Source organism: Rhea pennata, chromosome 16 (genome assembly GCF_028389875.1).
Source record: "Rhea pennata isolate bPtePen1 chromosome 16, bPtePen1.pri, whole genome shotgun sequence".
Taxonomy (NCBI): Eukaryota; Metazoa; Chordata; class Aves; order Rheiformes; family Rheidae; genus Rhea; species Rhea pennata.
The window spans coordinates 6,235,522-6,251,002 of NC_084678.1; the positions used below are offsets into that span (position 1 = coordinate 6,235,522).

A 15,481-nucleotide genomic window follows, 5' to 3' on the forward strand; every position below is an offset into this window, starting at 1 on the left:
TATGTTTACATTTCAGTGCCATTTGCATGGTTGAACTGTGCCATGTGAAAACAATCCTAGAGGAGAGAGTAGGGTAGGGTGGCACTGTACCTGGAAGAGCAGCAGGAGATGGAAAACTTTCATTGAATTCGAGTCTGTTTTCAGGCATCCTAAATTCGACCTATGTTCTCATGCCTAACATTATCCCCAAGATATTCTGAACCTTCTGAGTTGCCAAACCAATGTGAAATCAAGGCTGAACTTGGAGAATTAGATGGAATACAGCTGCTGGAGGCCACGTGAGTTTGTGTCCTTCACAGTCAGGGAGCTTACAGGCAAAGCTGTGTGTGTAATGGACTATTTTTGTTTTCTGACAATTCTGAAAACTTGCAGCAAAAATATTCTTGAAAAAGCTTTGAGTGTATTAAAAACAATTCTTTAGAAGTGCATGAATTGAAAAGCTGTCAGCCTTCCTTTTTTGGGTTGAATGAGAAGTTTTGCTTCATTTCAGTACTTTTTTTTTGTTCGTTTAGCTGTAGGTTCTAAATAAAAACCACACAAAATCTAAAGCAGTTTTAAAAATTATGTATGAAAAAATGCAGATATTTTCCTCTGAAAATTGGAAAACGAACAATTTGAATGCTTGTAACCTACTTTTATTGTTTGAAATTGTTATTTTAAACCTCTAGATTTTTCAGAAAATGATACAAAATATATAATATTATAATATTTTTATAATAAGAATAATATTTAATAATATAGCAATGGTAATATTTTGGTTTATCAGAGATGAGATTTTGGCAAAATCTTGGCTATAATATTTTGACTCACAATCTTGCCTCTTTTCCCTCCTTGTATAAACTCTTCAAGACGATACCAAAGACACTATATAGTCTCACTTTAGGCAGTGGCTGTAGTGTTGTTTAGTCCTAACATAAGTTGTATAAGCAGAGAAAAAGCTCATCATCATCTTTGTCGCTTCGGTTCTTTGACTCTCTAAGGATTTATAAGGAAATACTGCCCATACTACAGCCGGAAAGGCGGACAGCCCAAGGCAAACACAGCCCTAATTGAAATGGGGGTCTCTGTGCTACAAATGACATGGGATTGTGTGAGTATTTCTACATGGGATTATGGGCACACTGGATTGACTGTTCAAATACTGTACAGGTAGCTATGCACGTCGAGTAGGTGTGATGTGTCCTAGACGCACTGGAGTGTGTGTGCTGTGCTCTGTACAGCTGTGAACTGTGCGCTCTTCAAGGCTGATGGCTTCCCTGTCTGCGAAATCTGCACTGCGGAGCTTAGCAGCTGAACTAAATCCAGCTTCTCATAAAGCTTCCGTCTCCATCTTCTCACGTTTATATGTGTGTACATACATGTACATACACACACATACACGCACAATTTGAGCAGTGGAGCTCCAGTCTGGGATGGTTGGTCCATCAGTTGCCACCAGAACCACCTCTTCTGCTTTGTGCAGGCAGTGCTGGTCACATTGCTGAGCTGTGGACTGGTACTGTTTTGGGTGCTCTCTGCAGTGATGTACATATGCATTCATACAAGGGAAAAAAGTTCATTTCCAAAGAGAGAGGCAATACTCCCTCCCTCTGTTCTGCAGCAAGTGTTGATCCCCCTGGCAGATGGAGAAAGGTAGTTGAAGTGAAGGAGAGAAGGTTAATAGGTGGACCTTTACTTGGAAACAGGCCAGTAAAAAAAGAACTAAATGACCAAAAAGAATGGAAGATGATCAATTAAAACTCCTTTAGAAGGAGGAGGCTGTTGGTACTTCTCCAGGAACTTGAGGTAAAGTCCTGGTTCATGCTCACTGTTGGGTTATACTTCACTGTGTAAGTCACAGAATTGTCTGGAGAAGTGATTCAGTCAAGTAGAATTTACCATTTACCTTGGATCACCCACAGATGTCCTGGGATGTCCAAAAGTGAAAAACATTTTTTTTCGTAAGAGGGCAGTGGGACTGAATCAATAGAAATCATGAGACACACGCTTAGTGCATGTGATTCTCATTCTGAATTCATATGCTACTTCTTGAAACCATGAAATTTGGCAAAAATGGCTAAATTTCTGAAAAGCAGAAAGCTAATATCTGGCAGGCCTTAACTGTAATTTTCACATGAGAGGGCTTAAGTAAAACGAATTGAAAGTGAAATCTGTGGTGCACCTCAAGGCACAATGCACTCCTTTTTTTTTTTTTTTTTTTTTTTTTTGCCATTTTCACACAACTCTGATGTTACTTTCCTTTTCTGGATTGAGAATATCTTCTTGTGGAAAGTATATTTCCAAGAGATTCAGGGAAAGAGCTTCTTTAACACTTTTTCTACCCTTTCTTTTTACTGCTTAAGAAGTTTTACCTTACCTTGATATCCTAATGAACCTGAGACTATGATAGTTTTTCCTTATGCTTACAGTAGGATGTAAACTCTCATCGTGGTGTGATAGGGTTCGGCAAACGGTGGCTGCTTCATGTGATTTTGACTGGTGTGATTTTGGGTAAATATAAAAATTCTGGTCCAGACCGAGCTTTAGGAGAGCAGGGCTGTTCCTCCACAGTGCTTGCAGTGACAAACATGAAACATTCGTACAAGGGGAATGTATCAGTCACCATCTGTTGTTATAAGCCTTTCACGTTATTTAGTGATCAGAGCAGGCCTTAGGCAACCAAGCAGGGGTCTGTGTGGCCCCTACGTACCCCAGAGCCTTGTAAAACCAGGGGATGGTTTTACACATGATCTCACCCTCTCTTATCTCTAATGCTACTTGTGAAACAAAGCGTGCAGGTACTTGGCCCGTTAACCATAGGTGCAAACTGCAGCAGAGCTTAAGGGTATTTCTTTAGAACTCTATTAAAAAAAAAAAAAAAAAAAAGGTGAATCCTCGGAACAAAACCTCACAGTGTAAAACCTACCCAGCCTCCATTGCCTTTCCTGTGGCTGTCTGTGTGTTTCTTTTGATTTCTGGCAATTGCAACCGTTAGGAGTGGCAGAGTATTTATTTATTTATCTGTTTAAACAGAGTATTAAAACTCTGCTCAAATCTGGGCACAGGCGTGTAAAAATGAATGAGCAAAGGCTTGGGGTGGCATTTTGTTCTGCTTGTGGATGCAATTTTATACATTGCTGCAGCTGGCTGTTCCTCTTTTTAACAGCCAGGCTCTTCAAACCATGTGCTTAGGATATCTTATAAATTGCCAGGCTAGATACAGATGATTATGTCTGGCAGAATGTCTTTATGATGCTGGCTATAAGGGAAAAGCATATGTAATGCTATTGAACGCTGATGGAAATATGATACCTGACTGGTGCCTAGTGCCATCTATGATCCAAGTGATGGTGGTTATGCAGTGACAGTCTGCTTGATATTGGTTTTAAACTGTTTTCCCTTATTACTGGCAGGCCTGAAGGAGACCTAAAACAAACTTTTAAGAGAATTTAAGACAGATGAACTCTGGAGTTTTGTTTTGACTCGAGATAATTAGGACCCAGAGTGATTAAATCTGGACACAGTTCTGGACTGTGCTAGCACGGGTTGTTAGTGAGGTATCTACACGGAGCTGCCAAAGAGAGGTCAATAAAAGGGTGACAAAAGGAATAACAGACAACTGCTTGGGTATTTTGGAAGATCAACACTAGTTTTTTTCAGACAATGTTACAAGGCCCTGCTGTCATCAGGAACAGGGTGAAATATGAGTGAAATATTCTACATGGTGTCACCGAGTGGTCTCAGGGAAGCAAGCGGCAGTAAATTGAAATCATCAGCAAACCAAGTTTCATAGCTTTAGGTTGGTACAGCACCCATGTTCAGCACAGATAGTCCAGGCATTACTCATCCAACATCCTCGAACAAATAAAAAGGGAATCTGGGCTCAGGAACTGTCGCTTTCACATACCACTCTGACTCAGCCACATGGCAAATCATTTTGGGTTAAGAGACCAACAGAAGGGGCACTATTCTGAACTTCTACAATTAACTCTGTTCATCTCAACTGTCCTTTCCAAGCCTTTGAAAAGCAGATAGATATAAAAGTTATTAAGCCTTTGCAGTGTTGAGTTCTTTATAAGGGTTGTCTGTGAAGCACAGTTTTCTTTTGAACCATTCTTTTTGATACCAGGATGAGTTGAGAATTCAAGATCTCAAAATACTTGGCAAATTTTAACATCTTTTGGCATATTTTAAGCTAATCATTCAGAAAAAAAATTGTTTGAATTTTAATCTCTAAGATGTTACTTTTTTATGCATAACGCAAACATTCACCTTTTGAAATGAAAAATTGATTGTGCTAGAAAATCTTTTGCTCAAAACTTCAGAATATTTTAGCAGTTTTAAAATAATTTCCTCCCTCTTTTTTAATCGATTGGGTAAAGTGTCAGTTTGGTACTTTTCTGTAAATAGTTTTAAAGTCAGCATTTCCCAGTGAAAAAATAATAATTTGGGAGAACATTTTGCAGTTTGCTCTCCCCGAGGACGCGTGGAGCCAGCAGGGATTCACGCGTCCGGAACGGCGAGTTGTGCACTTCAGCTGCGCTTTTCCCTAGTGCTCAGTGGAGAGAAGCACCCAGCTTTCACAGTTCCAAAGAGATTGCTGTGCCTCACTCCCTTAGTGCCGTACGCAATTGCAGTTTGACTTTTTTTCTTGGTGCTTCTCTTTTTTTAGGAAGCGGGTTGCTGGGGAAGGCACAAAGCGCACCCTGCGCTGTGACCTCTCCCTGCGGCGCAGGGACAGGGGCTGCGATACGGGAGGGCTCGCGCCGGTGACCGAGCGCCCCGGCTTTGTACCACGTTGCTGATGAAGTGAAGGAATCGTGTGCTGCTGGCTCTGAAGTGAAAACAATCACTCTGAAATCTCAGAGCTTCCTTAGAAATGTAAAAAAATGGGGTGGAAGCATAAGTTAATTGTGCTTTTACACACTGTTATACTTGTCACCGTGCCAGGCTCTACATTTCTTCCAAGGGTGAAATGAAAACTCCAAATTCATGCGGTTATGAAACAATTTCAATATGAGCACTCGGCGAAGAATTATAAAGTGGGAAAGACACAGTCCTGTGTCTCAGCTGGTTGAGAAGGGTCTGAATTGATCAAGGCTTCTTCCAGCTTGAAGGAGCCTTTGGAGTGTATTGAAACCATTCTTCATCTGTATGTTGCATCTATATAAGGTATTACAGAAAGGCTGATTTGTTATGACATTTCTTTGATTAGGAGACAAGGCAACTCTCAAAAGGCATCATTGTCATTCCAAGAAATTTCTTCCCTCTACAACTGAAGATTTTAAGAAATGACTGATTTGCCCCAATCTACACCAAGATAAATCCATACATTGGAAAACAGACATGGGCAGAAATCACTGAGACTGCAGGAGACTTCTGGAGTCATATGGTTTGAAGTGGGAGACGTCAGTGCCCAGAGACGAAAGAGCGTTTGCTGTAGCTGCAGGAATGGTGAGCTTCGGGTATCTGGAGGGCGGGCTGGTGTCAGCCCCCTTTGTTTTAGTCCGGAGACAGAGGGAGTGCAAAGATGCTTTAAAGTTACGCTTACCCTTAGGGTTTGATTCTGGACCATGTGTGTTTCACTGAGATTAGAATTACGAGATCACTTATTTTTGATTTACACCAGAAACAGGCCCAAATAAGAGCAAATGAGATCAGCTTATTTTTGTTTTTAGAGATGAGTCAAGAGGAAGAAAGTGCAGCAAGAAGGGGTCAAAATACCCTGAGGCTAAATCAAAACTGGAGGCAATCCGTGTTAAGAACCTGAGCGTGCCTAAAGTTAGTACGTTCAGATCCACTGTTAGATGCATGAACCCAGATCCTGAAGGCTGATTTGCTGCCAAGCTCCTGCTTGGGTGCTTCCCTCCCGTTGATAACACCATGCGCTAATCCAGGCACCCAGGTTTTCAAGCAGCGTTCGTACCACGAAGAGCAGTTGGTCTTGAGGGGAAACATTTACATAATGACAGCTATTTTCAGGAAAATGAAAAGTACTGGGTGAAAAAGGTTTTGACGTTGTGTGAAATACGGGATTTACACACAGTAGTTTTCACTGTATGTATATAAATGAGTGATTTACCATATATTGATTCACACACCATTTGTAAGTGTCTAATTTATTTATTTGTAGAGATGTATGGAAACCCTGGTTTGAAAAGCAGTTTGCATAACATCTGGTATGTCAACAATGTAGCCTTTCAATTTACTTGTTGGTGAAAATGTCAATATAATGAACCTGAACTCAGCATTGGTTTACACAAATTTCCTGGCAGACAAAGCAGTAATGATTTGCATGTCAGTGTAGGTGACATGTGCCCTCCAGTTTTGACTAGCTTATATGGCAAAGAGGTATAAAAGGAATTGAGCACACTGCTGGTTACTTACAGGCTTATGCTGGCAGTGTAAACTGCATGCATTTGTTCAGTGTGAAACACGGTCTTATTTTGACTTCTAGTTTTTCAAAAATAGGCTTTGATTTTTCACTGAAATGGCTTTCTTTCTGGATACACAGAAAAAGATAAAAGTGTAGGCCTGAAGGTGACTTTAGATCCTGGTACTATGCAGTCCGTGAGCCTCTCCTGGGTACATATTGTTTCAATTACCTTTGAAATTTATATGTTTTCTATAGACAATGATGTTGTACTTGGATATGGTGGTGGAATCTAGCAGACTCTTGATTGCTGTTAATAATATACCAACAGCAGTGACAACAATAATACATTGTTTTCATCTCTTAGATTACTGCCCTTCTGAGATAGGTCACATAAATCACATGGCTTTTTTTTCATTCTGTGACTTGTTGCCTCAAATTTTTGAAGCAGAAGAATAGTAATTGCTGTTAATAAGGAACAGCAACAAATTCACTTCAAGAGCAGAATCGAAGTCCATTGATGCCAGCAGATGTTCCTCCTGGATTTTAAGGTGTTTAGACCTGTACGGAGAAGTCACCAACTTTCTCCGAACTACATGTGTATAAGGGTGGGAGACCTGCTCATAAAAACATGTATCCCAACCTGTCAGTCAGCCTTGCGATGCAGTATGCGGTGCAGCAGGAGAGGCTGCCTGGGCTGCCCAACGTCCACCAGCCTCGATGACCCGCTCGTGGAGAGCTTTGCTCCTCTCCGGGTATGGGAAGGGTGCTGGGCAGACAGAGCAAGTTATCTACTTCCATTTCTCTTCCTTCCTCTCCTGCTCTTGTTCCCCACCCCAAAGATCTGCTTTGCAGTTTGGATTTCAATCAAGTTGCCAAAAAGAAAAAAAGAAAGAAAGAAAGAGTGGAGGAGGGAAGCAGATAGTTACTTAACTAGCTAATATATGCCCTTGTGTTTCCCTTTCTTTCTTTTTTCTTTTTTTTCTTTTTAAAGACCAGATGCTATCTGCTTCCCATTGTTCTGCCCACACCATCCGGTTTGGGTCTGCTTTGGGTGGCGTACGTATGTATGTACGTGTGAGAGAGAGGGTCACAGCAAAAGCTGTATGTGTCTATTATTATCTGATAGCTTTAAAAAAAATTAAAGCTATATACAACCCCACGCTTGCAGCTAAGAAAAAGTATTTTCACAAGACTTGACAGTGCTTTCAATCTTGGGGGGAAGATTTCTAATATCTAGACTGAATACATAGACTGAACCAATGATAATCATTTGTGAGACCTTCTCAGGTGTTTTTAATCATTGTATATACTACATGCATTTTCTATCTGGCCGTTGTTTGTAGCTCCTTTATAGGGTTAACAAATTGTCCTCAGGTGATATTTTCCTTCCAAGCCAGTTAGTTGGCTATAGTCCTGCAGGTGTTCCCACGTTGTGGGACCCTGGGGTGCCTCCAGCTGCCTTTGTGGAGATTCTTGCCCCAGCCCCACTGCGACCCCATGCTGAGAGGAGACATGAGAGCTGAGCTCCCTCCTGTAAATTCTCCCTCGTCCCTGATTTCTACATGGGGCAAAGGCAAGCTGGAGAGGATCTACAGCAAGGGCCCACATCCCCTAGCCCAACAGCCAGGGCTCCAGGACTTTGCACCCGTGGTGGAGCATGCTTGCCCTCCAGTCTAGGAAGAGCCTGCAATGCTGTCAGATTTCCCAAGATCTGATTTTTTAAAAAATAATTTCTTCAAAAATCACAGTAACTGTACAAATGCTTGTGATTATAACATCTTTCAGGTTTTTATTGATAGGTATGATGCTTTAAATAAATGCGCAAACAGAACTAACTCGGTTTGCAAATAACGGAGGCTCAAAAGAGAAAATAGTTGAGACATGTGAAAATCAAGAACAGAGCAGCAGTCTTCTTGCTCCCATGTTAATGAGCTTTTTACCATATTACTTCCTGGCCTAATGAGCGACTGCAGTGAGTCAGATAAGTGGCAAAGACTAGCTCTGAGCTTCCCACCCGCACCTGAGGGGTAAGGTGCACCAGAAGCTGTTTAGGACAGAGCTTTGATAAAGGGTTTGGGAGGAGGAAGGAGATGATCCTGATTTTGGGGCTGGGCAAGGCAAGGCAAGGCGAGGCAAAGAAGATGAGTCAAACTGAACTAAAATGAGTTTTCTTATATTTTTAGAGCGGTAATATTTAAAGATTGCTAGCTGCACAAAGGAGATATAGTTAAGGACTTTATTGGCTCATTTTAGGGGGTTTAATGCACCTAAACAATAATGACAAAATCCTATAAATATCTGAATGGTGCTGAAGTTTTTTATTTATTTATTTGCTGCTTTAGCATGAGACTCCTGCTGAGTTTTCCCTCCAGCTGTGTCGACTCAGGACCCTGCCTGGCTGGAGCTCTGTGTAATATTACAGCAAACACAGAGCATTATTTAGAATCCTGGGCACACTTCCCACTGCATTAAAATAAAATTGGGTTCTCATAGGTCATGTTGCTGGCCTAGCTGGTATAGTCCTTTAAAGGTCTTTCCCCTTTCCTCTTTTGCTGGGCGTTCGTTCCTCTCTCTCTTCATCTGGAGTTGGAAATGAGGTCACGACTGAGCCGGTGCCCTAATCTCATCGAGTTTCTTTGCTCTGTAGCCAAAACCTGCTAAAGACTCTTTCTCTCTACTGTATTTTTTTTTTTAACGTTAACGTTCTCTGCTCCTTGTTTACACAGATGGAGGCAACACATTTAGCTGAGAAGACAAAAGCACATAACTGCATCTACATAACTTTTGCACATACATGCAGCCTCTTTTGTGTGACCTTTGCTTTCTCGGCTCTAGACTAAATCTTGGCTGCTTGGCTTCAGGCTCCTGGAGAGCTGTGAAGCCCTAGAGTACCCACCTGACCCTTTTCTTTCATTTTAATGCTTATTTGTTTTTACGGCTCCTTTGTGCTCTGGACCGTTGACAGAGCAAGAAGGTGCTTCTCAGGCTAAAAACTCCTTGCTTTTTTATTTTCAGAAACGGATAAGGGCTGAAAGCAAAGCCGCTGAGCTGTATTTGGAGGGGAAGGTCTACCAGCTTCCTCCACGTTCACTGAGTGGCTGCATTCACTTGTGCTAAGGAGGTGAGCGGCAGAGGTGGGTTTGGCCTAACTGGAAATAAAGTGGGGATGAGATTAACGGGGCGGGGGGGAAGCACAGGGCACAGTTAATTCAGAGGGAGAGTGCTCATACAAGCTCGAGTTTCATTTTAAGGCTCTGATTTATCTGAGCTGAGCATGGCATCAGCTGAAATTCAGAATGAAACTAGGACACAAACCTAATTGCAAAACCAGGTGAAACCACAGGACTCAGTCACAGAAAATTCTCACTCATTTGAGACTGGCATAGAGTTTCACTCTGAGCTTCAGCAGAAGGTTTTGAGGCCCCCAAAACAGGCTCAGGGAGTTAAAATTCAGTTTTATTTCCAAATTCAAACCTGAGCTTGCAGAAGTATTGAGAGGTGTGATTGCAAAGTACTCACCCGAGGAGCAGTGGTAGCGGGGCTGGTGCAATGCTTTTCCACCTAACAGTGAAATTCACGGGGGGTATTTCATAACTGTTAGTGTAAACAGATATGGTTATCTTAAAATCCCGCTGTTCAGTGCCATGACAATGAGTGACACAGAAAATCCAAAGATCAACAGCTGTTTCTCTTGCAAAAATGAACAAAGGACCTCCGACCTACTGAAACTGCCCGACCGCAGTGCTTATGCTATTTTTCTAGCTGTCAACTGTTGATGGCTGTGATTCTGATTCCTGGAAATAACCGGGGGGAGAGAGGCCTGTTCCTAACATGAGCAGGCTTGTGGTTGTGTTGACAGAGCCAAAACAACAGCGTAAAGTGAATCGTTCCAGCAGCATCGCTCCCTGGCCTGTCCCTGTCTCTCTGCTGCTCCTGCCGAGGGTATCTCCTGCTGCAGACATTTATCCGGGGACAAGATTTCTCTCCTCCCACCCTCTCCTGCCACTAGACTCTCGTTGCCTACAAAAACAGCCAGGATGCGTACCCCAAAGTATGTCACTTCCTTCTCAGCTCGCAGGAACTTTTTGCTTACTTCTTCTATGCTAAAAGCAGATGGGAGGCATTAAACAGAGGGGCTGCGCGGTGTGAACTCTTTCCTGGAGCTGGTGGGATCCTTCCATCTCTTTCCTGGCTCCCTGGATATCTGGGCAATGGCTTGAGAGGCTGCATGGTTTCTGTGTGATATTTGGAAAAGCAAAGTACTTCTGAGTTTGAGAGATATCATGCCGTTAGCTCTAAACTCTGCTCTCTTTGGATATCTTGAAGGGCGTGAGGTTTTCAGGGGATCTGACCGTGTGCGGAGGGAGGAAGCCTAGAGCGATGCCTGTTTGGATTGGGAAAATTGAGCTGGATGGGGCTCCAGGTAGCAGCTTGCCTGGTGGTGTGGCAGGGAGGTGAATCCTACTGCTGGACAGGCGAGCACTTGAAACGTGCAGATTTCCTGGTGCCTTTGGTATCTTTGGTTTATGGGAGTGAAGTGGGCTTTTCTCCTGTTCTTATATATGCTTACTGCTATGCATGCATGGTGTGGAGTTTTGCAATCAGTAGATTTCCCCATCGAGACTGGTTTGTTTCTCTGATTTTACAGGGGCTGAACAGGGCATCACTTCTGGGCAAAAAAAAAAAAAAAAATACAAGAGTATACTGGGGGGGGATCCAAGTAAAACAATATCCGAATTTTATTTGTCTTACAAGCAAGCGTAGGTAGGCGTTTATTATTTCTGAAGGCTCTCTTGTCAACTAGACATTGAACAATCATGACATCTGTTACAAGTCACTGTCTGTAGGGTCACTTTGCACAGTGTGGAGTTTACTCTTTTTGTTCCCCATAAAGGAAGCCCAGAATGGGATTGCTGTGCCTGTGGAGGCGCGCTGGGAAAACACTGCAAACTCCAAGGAGGGTAGGAGACTTTGCATTCTCTCTGCTACCATGGGTTGAGCAGTGAGACCCTCAACATGCACCCTTGGAGGAAAACTGCAGCTTTCTGGGGGAACCCCACCAAGGTCCACATGAGATGAGAAAACAGGCATCCCCTTAAAACGAAACTTAAAGATGGGATGTGAACGCTGGCTGTGGCAGGGGAAGTTTCCTCCAGGTCACCTGCAGCTCCAAGTGTCATGAGTTGCTGCTGGGGTGGCAGCGGGTGCCAGCGTTGGTACGCTGGGAACTGGGCTGGCTGCCACCAAGCAGCCCGTCCACCTTTACCAGGGAAGAAATGCTGTCTGTCTGTTTAGGTGAGAAATCTGTCTGCCCCTAGAGATCCAGGTCACTGTAAATGTAACACAAGCCCTATTTCCTGTTAGGAAAGGGGAAAAAACTGCCTGCAAATTGTCTCTGATGTGCTGCCAATTGTCAGAGAAGATTCAATTTGGCGGGGAATTACAGAGCTCTTAAAGAGCTGCACTACTGACAGAGATTTAGGGCAGTGATTCCTCCAGAAAAGGGAGATTTGCCTTTGATTCCCATAAAATCAGGGGTGTGACTGGTAGCGAGTTTCCCCTCCGTATTGCTCGAGGGGGAGAGGTGGAAGTGGTGATTCCCGTGAATCCGATGCCCAGGAGGGTTCGGGCCCTCGCGTGGTTGGAGGGCTGGCCTGGCCGGACAGGGCGATGGGCTCGGGCCGGTGGAGAGCCGGGGCAGAGCTTTCCCTGAACGCTCTGCACGGAAAGAGGAGAAACAGCTGATGAGCCAGGACCAAAAAGAGAAAAGAAGTTGCTCTGTATATGTGTGTGTGTGGTGCACACATGTGTTCACTGATAATCCAAGAAGGCAAATATGTGACCTGTGGAATGACCCAAAGCTGCTACAATAAATAGCGGTGTAGATCACTCGTGTATTTTCTTTTGCATTTCCTGGATCAAGGCCAATTGCAACTGTCATCTGAGACAGGGTTTGTCCTCCACGAATGCAGCAATGTGAGGGCAGGCAAACTAGATTGACTTATTTGGTGTCTTGTATGATTGAAAGGTAAAGGGAAAAAAAGGCGGGGGGCAGTGGAGCTGTTTTTCCTTATTTGTCCTTATGTCTATTGCAAAGAGTTTTCAGTAAACTTAGGCCTGAGTAGAGACCTGCTTCACTTCAGCAAGGCTGAGCTTCATGTGCTAGGCTTAGGAGCGTTCCTGTCTTCAGAAACATTCATCCTCCAAAGTTATCCGTGGCAAATAAGATTAAAAAAAGAGTCTATGCAAGGTGCCCCACAAAGTTACCCATCTGTTAACTGGATATTAAACAGGCACTTTGCAAGTTGGCATTCTTGGTGCACTTATCTGCCTATGATGAGTCTTCCACAAAACAGACCATCTTTTCTATGGTAGCCTTACTGGCAGAGTAATTGTTAAATAAAAGCTGTACAATCCGTCAAAATAACCCTAAACAGGCTTAGTTTTTATTTAGCTTAACTACCTCAACAAACAATAGCTTGCTCAATGGTTGGAAGGGGACCAGAAAAAATGCAGAAAAACAATTTTCAAGAAGGCAAAGGATAAGGCTTTTGATGGCTGGTGCTCTCTCCTTGCTATCAGAAAGCTGGCTGGGTGGTCAAGGGTGATTTACTCTGTGCCTGACACTCTTTTTTTCTCTTCCCAGCACTCAGCAAGAGAAGGCACATTTTCACCGGTGTCTCTCCATCTGTGGGCACTCACCCTGGTAATGCCTAAGTATCTTTGAATCAGCTGGGGCATGCCTCACATCAGCAAAATTATTCTCCCTGCAGTCCTTTGCAAGCTGTTAACCTCCTCCTGTGCTACAGTCCAGGCTTCCAGGCAAGGTAGTGGAGATCTACCAAATTCTCTCAAGCCGTTTTTTCAAATTCATCAAGGTTTTGCCTGGAGGCTTGGAGCTTGGCGGCGAGCAGCTGGTTTCTTCAGCAGTGATACAAGGCGCATGGCCGGCCCCGTGCAATATGCCTGGCCTTTGACTGCACCCAGAAGTGCATCATGCCGTGGAAAGTACAGAAACTGCTTCTAGCATGAACGTATATTTTTCTTCCTCCTTTTTTCCATGTGACTCTTGCTTCAGAATAATGCTGGTGTAGGGGAGGAAAATATCTATTTTTTATGAAAATGCAGCATTTTATTTCATCAAACGTTGCTTAACAGAGACATGGGTTATTGGCTGGGCAAATGTTGGACTAGTCTAAACTAGTTCAAAGCCAGTGCTGCAGCCCAAAGCAGGTTCTTGTGAAGCTCGTGGCTGCTGTGGCCCCCAGCTTGTGTGGAGCAACCCATTATGTTAGTGAGAAATAATTCCTCAAGTGTTTCCCATCACTATCCCCTGCTTGTGGAAGAACTGCTGAACTGATCCTTCAGCCTTTTCCTGGCTGTCTCCTAAATGTGCTCCAAGCTTGTGGAGCAAGCTAATTGCATCCTGCTGCAATGTAATTTTTCTCTATATGGACACAGGTGATTGGGTATCCCATTTTGCACCAGATCAAGGTAGGAAGGTAATAACAAGAAAGCAAGATGTGGGGAAAGATCCTTCTTTCAGCCTCCTTATGTTCTGAAATCTCCTTTACAGAAGGCTCCTTCTTTCCAAACACCCTAAGTCCTATTAATCCTATTTGTTTTTTTAATCCTTTGAAAACTGTGCCATGATTGCTTGAGGAGGTCTGAGATCCACTCTGAGAAGGTAAAACGGACTTAATCTGTTTCTTGTGTGATTAATCTGTTTCAATATTCTTGGTCTGCTTTCACTAAAAATGTCAAAATTTAATGCTTTATAATTAATGTAGGTGAGAGGCCTTTTAATATACTTTCCAATCTGAGAGTTTAGAGTAATTTCTATCTTTACAAACATATGTTCACATGAGACCAATACTGTTCAGAGTGTGAGTGGGTTTAAATGAAATACCTAGGGAAAAAGTATCTTGAACAACAGAGTCATGGACCGCTGGGGAAAAAATTCTACCAAACTAACTCACCAAATCTAGCATACTGGGGAAAAGGTAATTTCTCCTGAAAATGCCTGCAGGGTAAAGTTTATTCTCCTTCTGGCAATCTGAGTAACAGAATAAGGATGCTCTAATAAATGATGGCAGAGGCTGAAAAAGATGTAGGAGTGTGGAAAAGAAATCACTAGTCTACCTCAGCTCTGCTGGATCTGATAATCGCTAGCAGATACGAGGCTGCCTGCACATCACTTCTATCTGCGGGGTTATCTTGTCGTGGTTGTTTTGCTTGTTTTTTTTCCTTTCTTGTCCTTCTGTGGCGTGTCACACACACCCATCGCAGAGGCACAGACGTACCCAAATTGCCTTATCCTCCTTGTCTCCTGCAAGAATAAGTATTTCCTAAAAATCTCTCTCTGTTTCTCCCCTTACGGCTATGTTCTGCATCTCTATAGGTAGCTGGTGGAAAACATCTTAACAGTTACCACTGTGTCCCACTGAAAGTAGCCAGCAACTCTTTTTAGTTTATTATTTGTGCTGTTAAGTATGACCTGGAAATTTGTATCGTTGTATAACCAGATGTCAGTTCCTTCAATTCCTACAAAGCAACTCTTTTTTTTTCTCCCTTCCCCTCCTTCCCTGGCTACCCAGTGAAATGAAAAGCCCACAACATGAGTTCATGCTCCTAACGGGATGAGTATTGTCAGGAATATACAAGCTGTGGTTTTTCCTTTCTGCATCCTGAAAGTGAAGAAAAAAGTCCTTTGATGTATCCAAAGCTGTTACTCCTTTTTCTTCATTGAGCTAATAAAAGGTATCATTATATTATCACACTTGTGTCCCTTCCATGTTTTTCCTGGCCAATATGTTGCTTTGCAACAACAAGAACATAAAACATCCCATGAGAAACCCTAGGTTAAGTTTATTTGATTTTTTTTTTTTTAACCTATGTTGTAATCAGGATTGTTTTGCTAACTTAGTTCACTGAGGTAGTTTTTGGTAAAGGCAAAGATTTGCTTAAGTGGCCAGAAAGAAAATACATATGACTGGTTTATGCCTTGCCACCCTGAATTGTAATGTTTTGTTTATTATGACTCTGGGCATGTTTTATTGGTGAGTGGAGAGGTCATAGCCTCGCATTTAGAACCTGTATTTGTGCTTTATGGGTTCTGGGATTTGA

At 42.8% G+C, this 15,481-nt stretch overlaps 2 long non-coding RNA genes across 5 annotated transcripts in view; both read left to right on the top strand.

Annotated features, from left to right (window-relative positions):
- LOC134147788 (uncharacterized) overlaps positions 1-5,429 on the top strand; it is an 83,286-nt gene extending 77,857 nt beyond the window's left edge. For all 4 annotated transcript variants that reach the window (XR_009960066.1, XR_009960069.1, XR_009960068.1 and 1 more), the window contains one exon: positions 5,195-5,429. This is a non-coding gene — a long non-coding RNA (uncharacterized LOC134147788). The remainder of the gene's footprint in view (positions 1-5,194) is intronic.
- Positions 5,430-9,376: 3,947 nt separating this feature from the next.
- On the top strand, positions 9,377-15,132 carry LOC134147790 (uncharacterized). Its single transcript, XR_009960071.1, has 2 exons — positions 9,377-9,476; positions 13,002-15,132. It is a non-coding gene; the product is annotated as an uncharacterized LOC134147790 (long non-coding RNA).
- The last annotated feature ends 349 nt before the right edge of the window (positions 15,133-15,481 follow it).